The sequence below is a fragment of the Pinus tabuliformis genome, chromosome 9, assembly GCF_031772625.1.
Source record: "Pinus tabuliformis cultivar Carrire ecotype Pingquan chromosome 9, CPIR1, whole genome shotgun sequence".
In the NCBI taxonomy this organism is placed as follows: domain Eukaryota; kingdom Viridiplantae; phylum Streptophyta; class Pinopsida; order Pinales; family Pinaceae; genus Pinus; species Pinus tabuliformis.
Genome location: NC_142307.1, coordinates 1671365173 through 1671388342, shown reverse-complemented (window position 1 = coordinate 1671388342; position 23170 = coordinate 1671365173).

Genomic DNA, 23170 nt, shown 5'->3' with positions numbered 1-23170 from the left:
GTACCTAATGAAAGAAAACATGAATCATAAACATTGAAACAATAGTCTTAGAAATATTCAAAATCCATGTGTGAAAACGTGTTGGCCTTATAAGACTTCAATATTAAGAAATAGTCCCAAGATACATAAATGAAATGAACACCATTAGCTCCAATAGTGGAGCATTAGAGCCACTGCTTTCTCCTAAAAAATACTAACTCTATCTCTCTAATACCTTGTGGGAAGAGCCAAGGTTAAAATTACTTTACATGAGAAATGAGGACCTTTTCTTAACTTGAGGAATGACCTTTCACATCCTCCTCACTCTTAACTTTCTAACTTCTACTGACCTTAGGACTTCTACAACCTTTGGAATTACAAACGATTTTTGGAATTACATATAACTTTTGGTATTACATGTCTTTTGGCATTCCATGACTCTTTAGTTTATACATGATTCTTGGACTTCCACTCATTTTTCTTTTATAATGATTACAATAATGCATCTTGGCTTCCACATCATCATATTATAAGGCTTTACATGTCACTTCATTTTATGACTGGGATAATAGTGACTTATGACGTGGTGCTTCTCTAGTGGGTGAAGGACTACCAATATATTTTCTCTTCGTTCATCTTCTGATCATGGCACTTTCACCATTCAAAGGGTGTTCGATCTTGGAGTCTCCAGGTTTCTTTCATCATCAAGTTTTGAGTGTGTTCTTTGTTCTTTCTATGCTTCCTTTGTTTACTCTTTTTTCACGATATTCCTCGTGTGTTCTTGCCATGAGGTCCCTGCAATATTTGTTTCTATAATCACTCATGTTGAGAAACTATGAACCTGAAAATATGTTATTCTACCATGTTTTATGAATATTTTCCTATTTATACCTTTTCGGTGCCCTCAAAAGGGTAAAACATTCTTCAGCGTGCAAAGGTGAACTTTGAAAGGTTGAAGGGCTAAGGAAGAGGAGCTTTGACATGTTCTCAAGGGAGGAAAGCAGTCAAGTTAGAGTGAATGTAGCAAGTCTGAAGGATGAAATGAATGGCTTTGGTCTTCCTAAGTGCTATGTGCACTCAAGGGAGAGAGGGAGGGTGTATACCACACTCTTGAAGTCTAAAGGTTGAGGGTTCATTCATTTGAGGTGTGCTCATGCACTCAAGGGGCCTTAGGGAGGGCCCAGGGCACACTCCCAAAGGTTGAAGGCTAAGGCTTCTTGCCTTGGGATTGTGTTAGCGTACTCAAGAAGTTCAGGAGGGAGTAGGGCACATAGGGGAAGGTATAAGGATTGAGCTTCAAGTTTTTACGGTGCGCCAGTGTGCTCAATGAGGACGCACTTCTTCGAGTCGAAGGAGTGCGCTCAAGGAGACTTAATCATCTTGGGGGGTGAAATTTTGAACAAGGAAGGAGATTCATGCTTTGGGAGTGCACACAATGATCAAAGAGGAGACAAAGTGCACTTTTGAACAATGAATGATCTCTCATCAAGGTTTTGGAGTGTGCTTGTGCGCTATTGGCCTTAATGGGCTCCCTTTGCATTTGAATTTTGTCTCACTCTGGATATTAAGGAAAGGGCTGACCAAGATGCATTTAGAGAGTGAACCAAGAGCGACACACACTAACTCACTGAGAAAAAATAGAAAAGCTTAATAAACAGTTAATATACATCAAAATTCCTCTTCCTACATGTTCCTCAAGTACTATTTGTGAAGTGTGTTTGACTTCGACCCAAAAGTGTCATTTGATAACACAAAGATGTTACGAAAATGAAATGAACCTAGAGATGTTCTAATTGATCCGACTACACTTGAGAACATTCAAGTACACTTATAGCATATATATAAACATATGAGAAAGGTGGCACTTGGTACAACAATGAAGTAAGCTCCAAAATTCAAATGTAGTGAAATTTTAAGGGTGTTGTAGCAGCAACAACATCATGAATATTAAAACTAGGTTGCTCAAAAGCTATCGACTCTGATATACAAGCCTACAACTATGGACATACAGACATGAAAAAAACATAATCAAGAATAGACTCCACAGTTCCACTTCCTCTTTCATCCAACATCTAACCCATGTTTTGTCTTCAGCATCTCCTTTTATCCTCGCCTAGAAGCCCTTCAAATTTTCTTGACCCTTTTCCCAGTGTCTCCAGATGTCTTACAAACCATTGTATTATTTATGGATCCCATCCCTAAACTGGCCCACACATAATAATAGTCCTTCAAAATATCCTCATCTCAAACTTCTCCACTCCACCCTTTCTCCTTCTCCTACAAAATACCTCTAACATCCTACCTTCCATGACATCCTTTGTCAGGTCTATCCTACTACAAAAGCCTAACTGTTAATATTTCCTCATATGCGCCTCTTGTCCCTAGAGGCTACTAACTCCTTCCTGCATGGTGTCCATATATTCTTCTCCTTATGTCCTACACTAGCCCTATGTTATACACCATCAATACCTTTCATTCTCTTCAATCCTCCTGCATCAGCCCACACTTGAAAAAAAAATGGGCACCAACAACGACCAAAATGCTTGACAAAACATTCATAATTCCATTCATGAGTTATGAATCATGTTTTTATAATTTCTTTTGTCTTTATTCTAATTTATCAATATCCTAAATGAAGATCCACATTGGCAAAGTAAATTAATCCATGTAATTCATCCAAAAATTCATCAATGAAAAGAATGGGAAATTTATCTTTATTAGTGAGCTTGTTTAGCTCTCTTTAATCCAAAGACATAAAAAATGATACATCCTTCTTGTGCAGCTATACTATTGGAGAAGAGAAAGAAATTTGGCTATGTTGAATTATACATTCCTCTAGCATCTCTACAACCATACATTCAATTTCACTCCTCTGGGTATATGGATATCTGTAAGATTTGATGTTTTCAGAAACACTTCCTGGAATCAGGTGAATAGCATGATCATGATTGTGAAGAGGTGGGAGACATTTGGGATAAAAAAGTACCTTGGAATTATTTTCAAGGATACATTGGAGGTATGGAGAAATGGATGACTTAGATGTTTGAACATCTAGTCAGCATAATTATGCAATTATCCCTCATTTTTCCTTTTTCAAAAGCTTTGTCATGCTATTAGGGTTTATTTTCTTCCTAGGTTTCCCTGTGATACCCCTTAATTTTCTTTCCTTTCTAGAGAAATTTCAAGAAAAGTTGTTGAAAATTAAAATTTATCATCCCCAAATATTTTAGCTACTAGACTCCTGATACACCATCAACACCACCAATTGGAATGGAAAGCATTGGAATATTCAATACATATTTCCCCATGGTTAGATTGATATTATGGTACTTCCCTGAGAAATTTATATTTCCTTAGCCTGCAACAATCACTTCACACTCCACTGCTAGATATAAAAACAAATTCAAATCCTTGTCTATTATAATATGAATAAAATTATGGGTACTACCTGAATCAATCAACACTAGTACCTTTTTCTTCTTGATATGTCTTTCTATATTTAGGTTTGAGGAGTGGTAATTCTTTCTAGTGTAATACAAGATATGGTTAGATTTATTTCTTCTATTTTAATCTTCTTCTTTTGATGTTTCTTGTTCCTTTTCTTCCTTATCTTCAAAATATATGTAATGTAATTTCTTCTCAGGACACTTATGACCTTTAGTGTATTTTCTATCAATAATGTAACAAAGCCATTTTTCTTATTTTTCCTCTAGTTGTTGTGGTGTCAAATTTATAGGTTTTGGGAGGCTATGAGAAACAACGCTTCCATATTTATAGTTGTGAGTCGTAGATCATCTTGTTGCCATACTTATTCTTTCAACACAAATTACCACCCTAAATGGATTCTCCAATAACCTAGGTTCTTGTTGATGCCGAGAAATTTGATGCAACAACATGGGGGATAACCACTCAATCTGAACCTTGAAAGCAAATCCTTTTCAGTTTGGTGTGGTGGCTCCATCTGGGGATAATGAGACTAGTTTCCTAGCAATGATTGATATGATAATGATGTTGGGTGATATAAGATATAATGAAAAATGATCTAAAAAAATGAGATATTTAAGTAGCAAACACATGCATATATATAATCTAACTTTATCCAACTATATGCCTAGGAATAATTGAAGATATGCGATCTATAAAGATGTCTCAAAGAAATGGGTAATGAAGATTATTCAATTGCTAAAAGAAATGAAACCGTGAATAGAAATTGTTTTGGCTAAATAGTTAGACAAAACAATTGAGAAAACTTTATCACATATAGTAATTTTTCATGTATTCAATAAGGAATCAGAGCTTAAACATCATACAAAAGTGAAATAATGTATAACTATAACTCATATTTTCATACATAGGAAAATTAAAGAATGACTCCTGCCAATTCATAAATAAAACTTAATCATAAAGATAATAGTACCAAATATAAAATGTCTTACTTATGGAATTAGTAATGTTGATCTACCCCTTTTCAATTTAATATACCCCAAGAGTAAAAAAGTGAAATTTCAGTAAGGTATAGTTCAATATTCAAGGAAATTCAGATTTCGTTACAATTATCTCATCAAAGCAACTGCAAAAGTACAAAAGTGAAATCTCTTGCAAAGTGTTTTTGATAAAATTCTAGACCTCTCTCTAAATGCACAAGAGAGGTTTAAATACTATAATACATGTTTCAAAAATAGATTATTACAATAAAAGCTGAGGTGGTTTTAAATAACCTTCCTTAGTGTAAGAAAGATAAAATCTAAAAATAACAAATAAACTGATGATAAGCTTCTTTAAATTGAATTGTCTTAGTCAGCCACTTGGTGCTTGAGATTGAAAATATCCATAATAGGTTTCACCTGGGGTGACTGGACGATTGTAGATTCTAATTGTCCCACAAATATGCCATCTGATAGAGCTAACACCATTTTTTATGCAGAACTAGTTAAGCATCATAGAGTCATCCATTGGTTATGTGGTTTTACCAAATACTGCTAGTATGTCTCCTAATCAAGTTTGGACAGTTGTTTGATTGCTTCCTCCTTGGTTTGAGTTTCTTATTTCCACTATTGTTCTAGTTTTATGATGTCTGGGAAAGCCCGTGGTATGCATTCTTTAACAAGGTTGGCATTGTGAAGATTTTCATTCATGACCTCAATTATGATGCTTGTTGTACCTACTGCTATTGTGGTTTCCCTTTTCACTTGCTTTAGTTGTGTGTCCCAATATGCAAATAGAATGTCTTTATGGGATTCTTCTATCTTTTTCAGATAAAATTTTCTTCCATCATTAGATTTCTGCCAGTCAATAAATTCTGAAATCCTTTTATAGATTTCTTTATATTCAAACCTTAGATCAACCACTTGGTTAGTCAATTTATTACTTGTTTCATAGTAAGCATTGATGAGACTTTTTAGCAGAACATCTCTTGTTACTATTTCAATAGGGAATTTATCTTGATTTACTCTTTGATGAACTCATCTATCTAAGGGTTTTCTTTGAATATATCTACCATGGCAAGCATTTGGAAAATTTGTGTCTTTCTCTCAGAAGGTTTCCTAGTGTTGTAAACTCATTTTCTCCAAATCCTCTTGATGTTGCACTACCTATTGCTCTGCTTGCCGATTGGTACTCTGTTTTTCTTGTTCCAATTGTTGTGCCAACAGTTGTATTCTTTTTTCTTTTTCTTTGAGCAAAAGTCTGACCTCTATTTCTTTATCAGTAGTTGTTGTGCCATAGGCACCTGCAAACTGTGACAACTTTGTAATGTCCTCAGATGGATCAATAGGAGTGTCTTTCCATACAACTTCCATTAATTGATTCTCAAGAGTTGCAACTATTGTTGTGTCTAACTTCCTCTTCTTTCTTGGAATTTTTACCACAACCTTATGTGTACAGCTGTAAAATATGTCCATAGGAGGTATTTCTTCATTTTTTAAGACAATTTCAGGAATGGGCAAAGCCGCGATGACCTCAATATCTTGAGCTTTTGTGACTCCTTGCTATGTTGTCTCTTGATTTGTTACCTTTTCAGTTAGTTTCAGGTTCTGGAATCCAGATGTTTCCTCAATACTTGCTATGGTTTGGAGCTTTTGATTGAATTTCTCCCGTTCCTTGTCCGGCTCAATAACTAGAATTTTCCCTGTTTGAGCCAATGTGGAGTCAATCTTTGTATCTTTCTTTTCCAAGGCCTTTTTAGTCATTTATTCATTATTTCCTTCTTTATTCTTCTCAGAATCCTTATTGGGACATTCTTCCTCACTCTATGATTGATGCTCTGAATGTTTTGATCTTTGAGTTATTTTTTATTATGATTCTTCATCAAAATTCTCCTTAGAACTTACCTCCAGGCTTGCGCTAGGAGTTGGTTCTTTTATTTATTCAATTTGTAATAGGTCTAATGGGACCGTCAACAATCTTTATTTCTGTATACATTAAAAGCATTGATATCATTTTGGCTTAATTGTAGCGATGCTAAATGCGAGACTTGTGTGAATGATTCGGTTGCCTGGAAGAGGTCATCAAGCGGATCTTTCTCATGAATAAACTGTCTTATTTCAACCATGGCAGTGAAGTCTTTGACAACTTGATTTGCGTCAGACTGTTGACCTGGAATCGTGGCTAGTTTTAGAGATGTAATATTATCTATTTCTTTTGTTGCGTGCCCATAATCATGCAGTGCAAAAGTGCCACACTGCAGTGGAAAGGTTGGCTAAATGGACTTCTTCATTTCCTTTAGTGATTTGGCTAAACCATCCCCTACTATCTAGTAAGTTATCTCTCTTGCTAGTAGTTTGTCTGGAACATAATATGGGAGGACATGTGGAGCTGCAATGCTCCCAAAAAATCTGATATAAGTAAATGTTTCTTCACCAAACTATCTTGTGACTAGAAAGATGTCTATCTTTGCTTCTTACGAAAGCCTAGGGATTGTGTTATCAAAAGTGGTTTTATAAATAGCTAACATAATAACATGGAAAATTCTGTAAAAGTGGGAACTAAAATGGGATTCCCAAAAGATTTCATGATATGCATGGATGGGGAGAGGGTTCTATGTAGTCCAATTCCAAGCCATGTTTGGAAATTGTGAGCATAAACAAATGACATCCATTACATAAGTGCTCATATAAAAAGGGGGAATAGTTCTTGAGGAGATAATTATTTTTTTCCTGTATTCCTTAATAGCCATAGCTAAATTATCTAACAAAATATGACTCAAATTCATAATCATTGCATTAACTATTACATCAATCAATGAAACCCACTCTATAGAAAATGTGGTACTATCACCCTTCCCAAATAGTCTACACATCATCACAGCTGTGAAATTATGTGGAGTTGATAGGGATGAAATTGGGTACATACTAGATTTCTCTCGTTTGAATTTGCTGGAGCCCAACCTCCAGTTCTACGTAACGTCCATTAGGTCCTCATTTTCTTTCGAAAAATGTTCAAGAAAATATTTATCATAGAGCTTTTGTGGCTTTGGTAGACAGTACATCTAGTGCAAGTTGTCTGGTGTAAAATATCCCATGACTTCATGTCTTGAAATTTTGAAAGCCCTATTTGAAATATTCACATTATCAATTACCCATTTCACCATACATGTGTATGGTAATATCTTGGGCCTTACAACTATTTTGTGTAGAAACAAATATGTTGCCTCAAAATAGGAAGCCTCAGATGGTACTTCGGCATTAGCTATCGCCTTAGTTTCCACTGGTCTTAGTTTTTCTCCCTCCAGTAACTTACACATGACTTCCCATGATGTGGTCCCTTCATCTTTGTTGTAGGTGGTATCAGAGAAGAGTGGGGTCATGTTCGATTTCTCAGACATAGTAGCTTTTCCTTTCTTCGCCATCTTTTCAAATGTTGTTTCCTTTAGAGGTTCCCTAAACTTGAGAAATTGAGATTATCAGATAAACACATAGAGTAGAAACGACAGTGAAAATGAAATGATACAGTCATTGAAAAATGACAAGGAAGGAGCTTTTATTTGAAAACATAGATGAAAGATATCAAATCTCGTCGAGCCGTTTTAAATGTAAATTCCATTACAATTCATTAACTACACACCAAGGTCTTTTCATTATTTCCTTTATGACTCATTTAAACCATCACATAGAAATTTGTAAGTGATACTTCAATTTGACACATTAAAGCGTGTGAAGCCGATTATGAGATTTCAATTAATGGTACTTGTTGCAATATCGCAAATCGCAACATCGCAATATCAGTTATGTAACATTTCGAAGTTATTTAGTATTTTGCGATATGCGATGCGAGTGACATACCTTTTACCTTTTTGGAGTGCATTTCACATAAATGAATAATTATTCGATAAAGTAGTTTTTACCATCTGTCGGACTTGATATATGTTAGAACAATTTTCGCATAATTCCATTGGGTCTAGATCACATCGCATTTCGCAACTTTTTCATGGTTCACAAGTTTGGCATTTGTGTAAAAGTCGCGATGTGATGAGAGTTTTACTTATCATATCACAATATCACAAATCACATATCATTAAGGTTTGCTTGTTTTGCACTTTTATGAATGGGGCTATGTGATTGTGATAAGTACTTTATTTCATAAGAAATGTGTTAAGCCTTAGATTTAATGAAAATTTCAATGATACCATAAGTCTACTACAGTGGTCCCTTTTATCGCAATTCACGGATTTCGATTGTTAATTAACCTTTGTTATGCAAGGTCCAGTGATTTGCGATAAAGTGAGAATGCATAGTCAAGCAGGGATTTTGACTTGATATCTTAAGTTTATTAAAAAAATTATTTCTAATAGTTCAAAAAAAGGAAGCTCTCATTTGCTAAGTTTTTTGAAAAAAAAATTAAAGGGTCCCCATTTACTAATAGAATATTAACTATTAAATGAATAAATGGGCGGGGGGGTTGTTGAACAATACAACAATTCTCGATTCATTGGAAGAACCAATTATCTCTGATAATTTTTTGAAATTTCTAATACCTCGAAAATAAAGATAGTTCAGGAAATAGGAATGACATGAAATTTAATATAAGTAACTTTTCTCGAATAAGAAAAAAACTCACCTAATTACAACTCATTTGATATCGTCTTCAAAATGAAAATTACTTTGTCTATGTCAGTGTTTACTTAGTTTAAAGATAAAGTAGATGTACTCATTTGTCACAGGTAGAACCATTACTGCTAGCAGACATCCATAACCTCGACGGGGTTACCCTTTAGCCATCAATGATTTAGTATCCCATCCAGATAAGAGTGAAATTTTTAGAGATAAATTGATAATCACATACTTATCTTCTTTTTCCCTTTCTAAACAATTTATTTTTTCTAATTTTTTTTTTTTATTAATTAAAAGTTATTGTCTTCGTTTGGTGACCAAATAGTGACAATTCCATTTACTAGTTATAATTCAACTGAACAAGCTCGCTCGTCATGAGAACCCGTCTCTTTTGACTAAAATAATCTCAAGCCATTATCTTGTTTCGATATGTAGTATTGGTAATGTGAGTCTATTATTTCCCTATGATCATGGTAAGCCAGCTCTTGATGAGACCACTTATCTTTTAAGTTTTCGTATCTTTCAGAATTACACTCTAAAAAGAGAAAACTTTACTGGATGGGGAGAATCATTGACTCGTTAAGAGTTTCTGGATGACAATTATAGAGTTAAAGATGCTTATCTGCAAAGAGTCTTTACTTTGTTAAAGATACTTTTCTTAACTGATAACAGAACAAAAGTCTCTTTATAAAGTTGGGGTTTCACAAAGAATAGATAATTTTGGTGGAAACAAATAGATTTTAGAGAGATAGGTCCTATCTTATTTTCAATTGTTATAATTAATTCCTTAACAATCTCTACTTATAAAAGTGAAAAATAAAAAAAAATAAAAGATTTTTTTTATTGTAAGTCCAAAAGTAAATACTATTTAACTTTTAATTTCCTAGGAAAAGTAAAGCCGATAGTGTACAAGGGATAGAAGAGGCTACTATTATGAAAAATATTTCTTTAAAATTTTTCCATTCACAGGGAGAGAATCTCTCTTGCCTGATAAATCTCGCAATACAAATATTGATGGGCCAATTTGTTCTGTAATCTGAAATGGTCCAAACCACATTATTTGGAATTTGGTATGCTTACCTTTTTCCTCATGTGCTTTATGCCACTTCAATACAATGTCTCCGAGTTGAAATGATTTGGTGCTTACAAAATTTGCATCAAATGAAGATTTAACTAACTATTGATGATGGGCATGTATGATTTTGGCTTGCTCTCTTTCTTCTTTGAGTTTCAATATTTGTGATTGCCTTAATTACAAAGAAGAGGAAGCAATTTCTTCAATACATTAAACTAGGGCTAGAGAGGGAATAGCTACATTTGTAGGAAGGACAACGCCTTTCCCTAAATTAAACGGAGAAGTGCCTATTAAGGCCTGTTGTGTTGTTTGGTCTGCCCATAAAGAAAATGTTGAATATTTATGCTAGTTTCTTTGATTCTGATCAATAGTTCGTTTGATGATCCTTATGGGATTTTTATTTGTCGATTCAGTGAAAACCATTTCCTTGAGGATAATAGTTAGTAGAATCTTAAGTTTAAAACCTCTTTTGAGAGAAAATTTTCTCATAGTATTGCCTGTAAAATAAGGTGCATTGTCAAATATGAGAGCAGTTGGTAGAACAAATCTGGTAATAATAAATTGATCAATAAATTCAATGATTTTTTCAGAATTGGATACCTTTAGTGGAATTTCTTCCACCCACTTAGTGAAGTAATCGGTTGTTGTAAGGATATATCTATGTTGCTTTGAACAATGAGGAACGATCTCACCTATTATGTCTACTCCCCATTTCTCAAATGGTTGTTCAATGTTGACTGGCTGTAACGGCAGTGCAGGTTTACTTTTTCTTCCAGCAGCTGTTCGAAAAGTTTTACACTTCCTTACATATTCATATGCATCTTTAAATAACGTTTGTCAGTAATAGCAAACACGCAATATTTTATGTGTTGTTGTATCTCCTCCAAAATGTCCACTAGTTAGTCCATCATGGAGTTCCTGCAGAACCTTTTCTGCCTCAAAGTTTTCAAGGCACCTTAGTAAAATAGAATCATAATTCTTCCTAGACAAAGCATCATTGAACATTTCGTATTGCTTTACTTTTAATCTCAAAGCCCTTTTTATTTTGTAACTGAGTTGCATAGGGGCATATCCACTTTTCAAATAAAAAATTATATCAACATATTGAGATTCAGTATTTTTGAGGCTTACCTTAGATATTTGTATATCATCACCTAAATCTTCTAGTGTTGGTAAGTTGGATGCTCCTGCTAACATTTTGTAAAAACCTTGACCTCTAACAATTTTAGCTGGTCTAATTTCAATCTCATATTCTTTGATTGTTGTAACCCAATTTGTTCTCTTCTCACCTAATTATCTTTGCATTAGTAAATTTCTCACATACGAGAATGGAACTATTACTTCAGTGTGAGTTTTAAGAAGAAAGGTATGAAATGTTTTATTGATTTGAAAACAGTGAAAGCCTGGTTTTCAACATCTGAGAAATTCAATCCAACACCTTGCAAATTTGAGCTAAAAAAGGAAATCGATGCTTCAATTTTCTCATCATTGAATTGTGTCAAAATAGTTGCATATGATGTTTCAAAGGCAAAAGTATATAAAATAAAATGATTGAGAAAATTTAAAGTTGCTAAAGAGGGAGAATTTATAATTGCTTGTTTGATAAGATTAAAAGCTTCTTGCTCAATATGTCCCCATTTAAAAAAATAAGTTCTCTTGATCATGGATTGCAGGGGTAAAACAATTCGTGAAAAGCGAGGGAAAAATCTTTTAACAAACTTTATCTGACCTAGGAAAGATTGCATGGATTTTTTGTTGTCAAGTAAAGAGATTTCAGAAATTTCTCTTATCCTATCATGATCTATGTGAATACCATCTTGAGATACAATAAATCTGAGAAGTTTACCTTCACTTGAATCAAAGAAATATTTCTTTGGATTTAGAGAAATTCCATATCTTTCACAACGTTCAAATATTTTTCTTAAGTCCTTTAAATGATTATTGTGCTTCTTTGAATATACAGTTATATCATCTAAATAAATGAACACAATTTTATTCACCAAACCTTTGAAATCTATATCCATGGCTCTCTGAAATGTTGCAACAGCATTGATTAATCCAAATGGAATATTTTGATAAGTGTATCTTCCCCATTTGGTTCTAAATGTGGTCTTTATTCGATCGTCTGGATGTACAAGAATTTGATTGTAACCTAAAAATCCATCCAGAAAAGACATTAACTCTTAGACTACATCTGACTTTAGAATCTATTGCATAGGAGGCAGTGGAAAGTTGTCCTTTTGATAAGCTTTATTGAGATTGCGAAAGTCTATACAAATTGGAATATCACCATTCTTTTTCCTGACTAGAACTAGGTTAGAAACCCACTTTGAATGTCTGATAGAAAAAATTATTTTGGCTTTAAGAAGTTTATTTAAGTTCGATTTGATTTGATTTTCCAAATTTGGATGAATCTTTCTCAACTTCTATTGTATAGGATTTTCTTTGGATATCATAGGAATGGTATGTTGTATAATACAAGTATCATAAGTTTTAAGATCACCATAATTCCAAGAAAAAACATTTTTATATCTTCTCAACAAATGAATGAAGGCTAACCTTTCTTCGGGTGCAAGACCAAGACCTAGATTAATATTTTATGGTTTAATATTAGTTCCAATATTCACTAATTCAAACCTCAATGTTGAACTTTGAAGCTTTGAGTTAGTTTGTTTTTTGAATCTGTCTTTAAGATCATAAAGATCTTCCATCTTAACTACAATTTTGGGTATGGGATTTACAGTTGTCTTTTGTTTGAGCTGGTTATAATGTTGGTATTCATCTATTATCTGATCACCATATGAGCCTTTGGATGTTAGAAAGTTTATGATATCCGTATCGTCATTAAAAACTCACCAATTGGTGATATTATTAGTAATAGAAGGTCTAAAAAATAATACTATAGAAAATCGGCTAGGACTGTAATCTCTTGGTGGTATGAGCTTGGATGCAATGTTGTCAAAGAGATCAACACTTCTGTTTTGAAGTCTTGGAATTGGAGAAATGTTGAATGCTAAGAAATGTGAGGTGAGGTCCTAAACTAATGATTGATAATGCTTTAAATGTCCAGAAAGACAGTGAATAGTGTTCCTTACCTATTTGATCACAATTTCTAAATCTCCAAAGACTTGAAGGTATTTGATATCAAGACATATGTCTTTATACAATCCTTGAACTAATTCCTCATACTCAGAAAATGTTATTCATGCATTCAAATACAAGTTTGCATGCCAACAGAGTTTTCTCTCCTTCAGGGCTAACTAATATGCAACCTACCCTTGCTCCATCATTAGATTTAAATCCATCAAAAAATAATTTCCAACATAAGGAATTAACTACAATTTTATCTACAAAATTGATAGATTTAGAAGAAAGTGTTTTTGAATAATTCTTGATCTGTGATGTAAAAGAATTTTCCAAAAAAGGTGCACTGTGTGCATTAAAATTTCCCAAAAATGATTCAACTGAATAATTTCCAATGATATTATTATTGGATGGAACGGGATCATTTTCTCCTTTGAGTTTAGTCACGATGTACGTTAAATAATTCTCACAATCGACCCTTATATGATTTGTCTTACCATTGTAAGGAAGCCACATATGAGACCCATCAGTTGCGAAATAGCCATGAAACTTTTCAAACCAATCTTTGTTGAGGATCAAGCCATAAAATTCAAGAAAATCAATGACTAGAATGTCAATCACTTGACATACTTTTGGGTTTGATGAGATTTTGATGGTAACCACATTAATTTCTCCTATGACTTCGACCTGTTTTCGATCTAACTGTACAATGCGAAAAATATATTTCTTGGGTACGACATTCAATTTTGCACAAACTGTTTTTGCGAAAATGTTGGATGAGGCTCCAGAATCAACTAAACAACTGCGCAAATTCTTATTAAAGATTTCAAAATTCAAAAGAAAAGGAGTATGGGATCTAGATCTACCACCAACTAAAGCATCATTAGTTGAATACATTTTATCAAATGATGTACTATGAGGCTTACCCTTTTCTTGAGCAGCCTAGGAAATTACAGCAACAGGAAGAGGAGAAGTGGGGACTGCTTTTAATTCTTTGAGAAATAGCTTTTGTTGATGTTTTAGCTTGCTAAGCTCATATAGCGTGATATTAGCTCTAGTCTTCTTCATGTCTTCGACTATGCTGTATTCCATATCATCAAAAACTAACAAGGTTTTGGATGAAGACGAGGAATTAGATTTAGGAGGGGATGTCTAAATAGACTTGGGAGACGATTTCTTACCTATTGCTTTTTCTTTGGTAGCAGGAGTTGATGATTTCTGTTTTTGACTTGTCTGTGGCAACTAAAAAATGCTCTTGCTTCTGGTAGTGACAGGTAAAGCTTCTTCTTCTTCATCATTGTCTAACAAAGGAAGAATGAAATCCCACATTCCCTATACTTCAACTAGCTCCCCATCATCAAATTGTTCTTCGGCTGTTGATACTTCTTCTTCATCCAAATCTAATTCATCATTTCATATTTCATTTGGAGGTTTAGGATCAGAGACAAGATTTATTTTAAAATATCTAAAGTGTTTTCTAGAAGAAGTTTCATTTACTTGCTTTTTAATGTCAACCATTTCATTTGACAAAGTTTTGCGTACTTTTTGCAGACCTTAAAGATCGAAAGGATCTTTAGGTGTTTTCTTCTTGGATTCATCTTTGAAGGTGACCTTTTTGGATTTTCTTCCTTCTAATGCATTTTTCTTTTCTAAAGCTAAAATTCGTTTCTGTACACCTATAACTTCTTTCATGTTTTTAGCGAAGGTTGGCTTGACAGCTCTATCATCAAAAATAGTTGCATTTAAGGGAAGTGCTGAAATGGACCATTCATTTTGAACGTTAGTGCTTGTCCTAGATTGCACTGGGATTTTCTTTAATAATTTGTTAAAATGGGAATTAAAGTCCTTAACTGTCTCTCTAGTTTCAACTTTCAGGTTGGAGAGACCATTAAGAAGAGTAGTCGTTGAGCGGTCATATCTAAAGTTGGTTAGGAACTATTCCTGGAATGAATTCCAACTATCAATGGAACCATATGGTAATGAAAAGTACTAGGACCTTACTGATCCTTGCAAAGTATAAGGGAATAATTGTACAACTGCGTCTTCTTCTATGACTCCATTTAGATTTATGGACAACATGAAGTTGTTTATATGTTCTTCGGCAAGAAGACCATCATCGGGATTGAATTTTGGCAACCATTTCAATGCATCAGTAGGTAATGGATGAAATGGTCCTGCCATTTGAACAACTCCTGGATTTTTCCATGGTATTTGAGCCATTATGGCTACCTGTATGGAAGAAGATGCACCAGTGGTTGAAGGTGATTGGGTAGAGGAAGATTGTGCCCCTGTACCAGTGTAAATCACTATCTGGGTTTGTGAGGTGGATGACTGAGTTTGTGATGAAAATGATGGAATGAATGAGGGATTCTTTGGTGCAGATGAAAGAATCTCACTATGAGTTTTAGACTCAGATGTCTTAGTTTTCCTTCGAGGAGGAGGTGGAGAAAATTCAAATGGAGGAATTCCAAATTTTTCACTCTGCGATCTAATTAATCTTCAACATGAAAGAAAATGTGAAGAAACACTAGCTTGAGATAATTTATATTCTTCTTGAGATAGAGAAATCCCTTGTAATTTATGAATCAAAGATTGTACTTTTGGAGTTTTTGTAGAGGAAGGTTGATCTAATTTCTTTGGGGAAACACTAGTGGATTTTTAAAGATTTTTCATAACTTCACATTTAGGATTTGGAGATCTAGAATGTGATCGAAAAGTTGGAAATGATCGTGAGGGATGTTTACTCTTAGAATGGCTTTCTGATCTAGATTTTCTTGCCATTCACAGCTGTGGCCCTCCTTCTAGCGCCAAAATGTTGAAGCCTTGAAATTCGCTACAACAACATGGGGGATAACCACCGGGTCTAGACCTTGAAAGCAACTCCTTTTCCATGTGGTGTGGTGGCTACGACTAGCGATAATGGGACTAGTTTCCTAGAAATGAGTGATTTTATAATGATGTTGGGTGATATAACATATAACGAAATATCGTCTAAAAAAGTGACCTATTTAAGTAGCGAACACATGCATCTACCTTATCTAACTTTATCCAACTATATACCTGGGAATAATTTAAGATATGTGATCTACAAAGATCTCTCAAAGAAACTGGTAATGAATATTATTCAACTGCTAAAAGAAATGAAATTGTGAATAATAATTATTTTGGCTAAATAGTTAGACAAAACAATTGAGAAAACTTTATCGCATATAGTAATTATTCATGTATTCAATAAGGAATTAGAGCTGAAACATCATACAAAAGTGAAATAATGTAAAACTATAACTCATATTTTCATACATAGGACAATTAAAGAAATACTATTGCCAATTCATAAATAAAACTTAATCATAAAGATGATAGTACCAAATATAAAAGGTCCTACTCATGGAATTAGCAATGTTTATCTGCCCCTTTTCAATTTGATATACCCCAAGAGTACAAAAGTGCAATTTCAGTAAGGTATACTTCAATCTTCAAGAAAATTTAGATCGCGTTCCAATTATCTCATCAAAGCAACTGCAAAAGTACAAAAGTGCAATCTCTTGCAAAGTGTTTTTGATAAAATTCTGCACCTCTCTAAATGCATGAGAGAGATTTAAATACTATAATACATGTTTCAAAAATAGATTATTACAAAGAAAGGTGAGGAGGTTTTAAACAACCTTCCTTAGAGTAAGCAAGATAATAACAAAAAATAACAAATAAAATAATGACAAGCTTCTTTAAATTGAATTGTCTTAGTCCTCCACTTGGTCCTTAAGATTGCAAATATCCATCATTGGTTTCACCTGGGGTGGCTGGCCGATTGTAGATTTTAACTGTCTTGCAAATATGACATCTGAGAGAGAAGACACCATTTTTCGTGGGGAACTAATTAAGAATTGTAGAGTCATCCATTGGATATGTAGTTTTACCAAATACTGTCAGTATGTCTCCCAATCAAGTTTGGACAGCTGTTTGATTGCTTCCTCTTCAGTTTGAGTTGTTTCTTTCCATTGTTGTTCTAGCTATCTGATGTCTGGGAGAGCCCCTGTTATGCATTCTTTAACAAGGTTGGCACTGTGAAGATTTTCATTCACGACCTCAATTATGTTGTTTGTTGTACTTGCTGTTGTTGTTTCCCTTTCTTCCTTCTTTAGCTGTGTGTCTCAATCTGCAAATAGAATGTCTTTATGGGATTCTTCTATCTTTGGAAAATCAACTTTCCTTCCTTCATCAGAGTCTTGCTAGGGAATAAATTCTGAAATCAATTTATAGATTTCTTCATATTCAAATATTCGACCAATCACTTGGTTAGTCAATTTATTACTTATTTCATAATAAGGATTGATCTGTGAGATTTTTCAGGATAGCATCTCCTGTTCATGTGTCAATAGGGAATCTAGCTTGATTGCCTCTTTGATGAAATCATATATCTGAGGGTTATCTTTGAATCTATCCACCATGGCCTACATTTGGAAAATCTATAAGTCTTTCTCTAACATGCTTTCCTAGTATTGTAACCTCATTTGCTCAAAATCCCCTTGAAGTTATGCTACTTGTTGTTCTGCTTGCCGATTGGTACTTTGTTTTTCTTCTTCCAGTTTTTGTTCTAACAATTGTATTATTTGTTGTTTTTCTTTGATTAAAAGTTAGACCTCTGTTTCTTTTTCAATAGTTGCAGTGACATAGGTTCCTACAAACCGTGACAAATTTGTAACTTTATCAGATGCATCGATAGGAGTGTCTTTATACAACTTCCATTGATTCATTCTCAAGAGTTGAAACTGTTTTTGTGTCTAAATTCCTCTTTCTTCTTTGTCTTTTTACCACAACCTTGTGTGTAGGACTATAAAACATGTCCATTGGAGGCATTTCTTCAATTTTTAAGACAATTTCAGAAGTGGGAAAGCCGGGATGACCTCAATATCTTGAGTTTTTGTGACTCCTTGCTCTATTGTCTTTGGATTTGTTACCTGTTGAGTTTGTTTCAAGGTCTGGAATTCAGATGTTTCCTCAATACTTGCTCCGGTTTGGAGCTTTCGATTGAATTGCTCCCATTCCTTTTCTAGATCAATAACTTGAATTTTCCTTGTTTGAGTCGATGTGGAGTCAATCTCTATATCTTTCTTTGCCAAGGCCTTTTCAGTCATTTCTTCATTATTTCCTTATTGTTTCTTCACAGAATCATTATTGGGACTTTCTTCACTATAATATTGATGCTCTGAATGTTCTGATCTCTGAGTTGATTTTTCTTATGATTCTTCATCATAATTCTCCTTAGAACTTCCCTCCAGGCTCACACTAGGAGTCGATTCTCGTATTTGTTCAATTTGTAACAGGTTCAATGGGACCTTCAACAATATTTTATTTTTGTATACATGAAAAGCATTGATATCATCTGCGCTTAATTGTAGCACTGTTAAATGCAAGACCTGTGTAAATTATTTGTCTACCTAGAAGTGGCCATCAGACAGACCTTCCTCATGAGTAAACTATCTAATTTTAACCATGGTAGTGAAGTTTTTGGCAACTTGATTTGGGTGAAACTATTGACTTGCAATTGTGGCTAGTTTTAGAGATGTAATATTCTTTATTTATTTTGTTGCATGCTTGTAATAATTCGTTGAGAAAGCGCCACACTGCAGTGAAAAGGTTGGTCAAATGGACTTCTTCATTTCCTTTAGGGCTTTAGTTAAACCATCCCCTGCTGTCTGGTAAGATATCTCTGTTGCCAATAATTTTTCTGGAACATAATATGGGAGGACATGTGGAGTGGCAATGCTCCCAAAAAATATGATATAAGTAAATGTTTCTTCACCAAACCATCTTGTGACTGGAAATATTTCTATCTTAGCCTCTTCAAAAAGCCTAGGTGTTGTTTTATCAAAAAAAAATTTATAAATAGGTAACATAATACATTGGAAAATTATTTAAAAATAGGAACTGAACTAGGATTCCCATAAGATTTCATGATACAAATGGATGGCGAGAGGGTTTTGTGTAGTCCACTGTAGACCCATGTTTGGAAATCATGAGAAAAAAAAAAATCGTGTCCATTACATAAGGGCTCATATAAAAAGGGGGAATAGTTCTTGAGTAGATAATTCAATTTTGCTTGTATTCCCTAGTAGCCATAGCTAAACTATCTAATAAAATATGACTCCAATTCATAATCATTACGTTAACTACTGCATCAATCAATGGAACCCGCTCTATAGAAAATTTGGTACTATCAACCTTCTGAAATAGTCTACACATCATCGCAGCTATGAAATTATGTGGAGTCGAGAGGGATGAAATTGGGTACATACTGGATTTATCGTATTTGAATTTTCCCAAGCATGGCCTCTAGTTTTGTGTAACATCCATTGGGTCCTCGTTTTCTTTGGAAAAATGTTCAAGAAAATCTTTATCATAGAGATTTGTTTCTTTGGTAGATGGTACATCTAGCGCAAGTTTTCTGGCATGAAAGATCCCATGACTTCATGTGTTGAATTTCTGAAAGTCCTATCTGAAATATTCACATTATCAATTACCCATTTCACCATATCTGTGTATGGTAATATCTTGGACCTTTCTGCTATTCTGTGTAGAAATAAACACGCTGCCTCAAAATAGGAAGCCTCTAATGATACTTCGGCATCAATTGTGGCCTTAGTTTCCAGTGTTCTCAGTTTTTCTTCCTCTAGTAAGTTATACATGGCTTCCCATGATGTCGTCCCTCTATCTTTGTTGCAGGTGGTATCACAGAAGAGTGGGTGAATGTCTGATTTCTCAGATGTAGTAGCTTTTCCTTTCTTCACCATCTTTTCAAATGTTGTCTCCTTTGGAGGTGTCCTAAAATTGAGCAATGGAGATTATTGGATAAACACACAGAGCAGAAATGACAGTGAAAATGTAATGATACAGTTCATTCTAAAAAAGGACAAGGAAGAAGCTTTTATTTGAAAATACGGATGAAAGATATCAAATCTCGTTGAGCCATTTTAAATGTAAATGCCATTAAAAATCATTAACTACGCACTAAGGTCTTTTCATTATTTCCTTTATGACTCATTTAAACCATCACATCACAATTTGAAAGTGATACTTCAAGTTGATGTGTTAAAGCATGCGATGATGATTATACGATTATGATTAATGGTAATTATCACAACATCACAATATTGGTTATGTATCATTTCGAAATTATTTAGTATTTTGTCATATGCGATGTAAGCGACATACCTTTTACCTTTTTGGAGCGCATTTCACTTAAATGAATAATTATTCCATAAAGTAGTTGTTTCCCATGTGTCAGACCTGGTCTAAGTTATAACAATTTTCGCATAATTCTACCGGGTCCAAATCACATCGCATTTCACAACTTTTTCATGGTTCATAGGTTTGGCATTTGTGTAAAAGCCACGATGCGCTGAAAGTTTTACTTATCATATCACAAATCACATATCATTAAGGCTTGCTTGTTTTGCGCTTTTATAAATGGGGCTATGTGATTGTGATAAGTAATTTATTTCATAAGAAATGCATTAAGCCTTAGATTTAATGAAAATTTCAATGATACCATAAGTCTACTATAGTGGTCCCTTTTATCATAATTCACAGATTCTGATTGTTAATTAACCTTTCTTATGGAAGGTCTGGTGATTTGGGATAAAACGAGAATGTCTAGTGAAGAATGGATTTCGACTTGATATCTTAAGTTTATTAAAAAAATTATTTCTAATAGTTCAAAAAGAGGAAGCTCTCATTTGTTAAGTTTTTAGAAAAAAATTTAAAGGATCCCCATTTATTAATAGAATATTAACTATTAAATAAATAAATCGGGGGCGGGGGTTGTTGAACAATAAAATAGTTCCCAAAGGTGAACCTCATGTTGGATGTTATCCTTTAAATTCCCTATGAAGACATTAGTTAGATGCTCCTTTGGAATATCAATTACCTTGACACTCAAACTTTGGATGTTCTCAATGTGATCTGCAAATAAGTTCCCTTTTCTTTGAGATTTATCAATTACCTAAAGAAGGTATTTCTCTTTTTAGCCTCACAATGTGATATTGATTCCTTTGTGAAACTTTTCAATGTGAAAAATGATTTATGAGAACGAAGCCATCGATACCACACAAACTAATTAGGTTCTAAATATAAAGATGCAATGTGTACCTTTTGTGTGTGCTGCACATCATGTAGATCAAAGAACTTCTCCATTTGTAGTATCCATGTTATTATATCCTTTCCATCAAAGTTATTCATATTGATCTTTTGAATATGCTTTGTCTTCAACCCAAAGTTAGAGTATCTAAAATCATGATTCAAATTCATGTTTTTCTCATCATGAGTTTCATGGAATACCTTGTCACCACTAGAAAGCCTTCCTTGTAGCAGCTTTGTCAAAACTTCCATCCAAACTTCCATGTAGCATTTTATGCCTTCTTTTAATACCTTCATCATAGCTTCAATTTTATCTTTGGTTACTCTTTGTGAGAGAAGAATTTGTTGCACTTGGTCCCATAATTTTGATACATCATATTGCATTTCTTCCTCTCCTTCATGTCTCATTGTAGAGATTTTTGAGGGCTTAATGGGTGTAGGATTTTTTTTGTTTGGGGTAAATTTTGGAACCAATTAATGATATATATTCTTCACTATTCCCGTTGAATCACATCAAATATAATTTTTTTTTAAACGCTATGCAAAATTTAAAATTACACACATTTTATGAGTTTGATTTTGAGCTTGTTCATCTTGCTGACCTTCAAACTGTCATACCTAGGTAATTTTGGCCTCCCAAGGTTTGAATTTTCATATTAAGGTAACTCATTGCGTCTTCCTTCTAACCCCGTAAGTTAAGCCTATATTGGATTATTCAAGGTAAAAATATGTCCAATATCCCACGATGACCTGATTATGGACTAGTTCAATAGAGAAAACTTATATGAGATGACATGTGTCATTAGTTTAACATTTGGACCTGAATTTCTAACCAAAAAAATAAATTCAGTGTAATTTTAGTCACCTTTTATTGAATTCAAATTTGATGCTTGAAGGGAATGTTATGATAATTTTTGTTAAGATACCTGTCTGAGACCGAAGTTTGCAACATACAAAAACCCTAAATTTATTGGACCATATCTCTAAAAATATAGTGAACCAAAATTTGAAATTTTAAGATAAGGTTCATCAATATTTCACCTCCATGTGGTAAGAAATTCAAATTCTAAAGCTTTATAGAAACAAAATTCATTGAAAAATGCCACAATGACCCATTTCAAGTAGAAAAACCATAGGATCAAGAACTTTGATACCAAATGTTACATATCTATATCAAAGTAACATAAAAGAATAGGAAAATATAGATCAAAGACTTGATAATAAGCCACTTCGAGGGGGAAACCTCATTTTACATCATATAACTTAAAAATTCTTAGATGATTAAAATGACAACACCTTCTTGGTATATATAGGAGTCTAAAGTGTTAAAATATAGTTATGTCCTACATAACAATAATAATTTAAGGACATAACAATAACAATATTTGGCTTCTAAGGGGAACAACAATAAAAATATAAGATCTATCCTAGTATTATAGGGACTTAACGCTTATGCATATTGAAGTGTAAATAATGGATGGTGTTGTTATGGGTCATGAAAACTGTTGTATCAACATTATTTATGACACAATTGTATTATTCCTAGTTTCCTTTAATAAAATGTAAATGTGATTGTTCTCATGATTGAGCGGTTTTCACACCTTTCTGATTCTGATATTTCCTTGAGTCATAGAGCTACTTATATAGTTTTGTATGAATGGTTGATGGGCTTAGCTAAGCAATTATAATATGTAGATTTCATTGTCAGCATAAACATGGTTATTAACTAATCAACGATGTTCAATGTCTTTATGCAACATTGCATGTTTATTCAGCGAATCCAATGGTATTGTGTTGCACCCATTCTATGTTGTGGTATGTTGTTTCCATACTTGAAATGTAGGGTAGT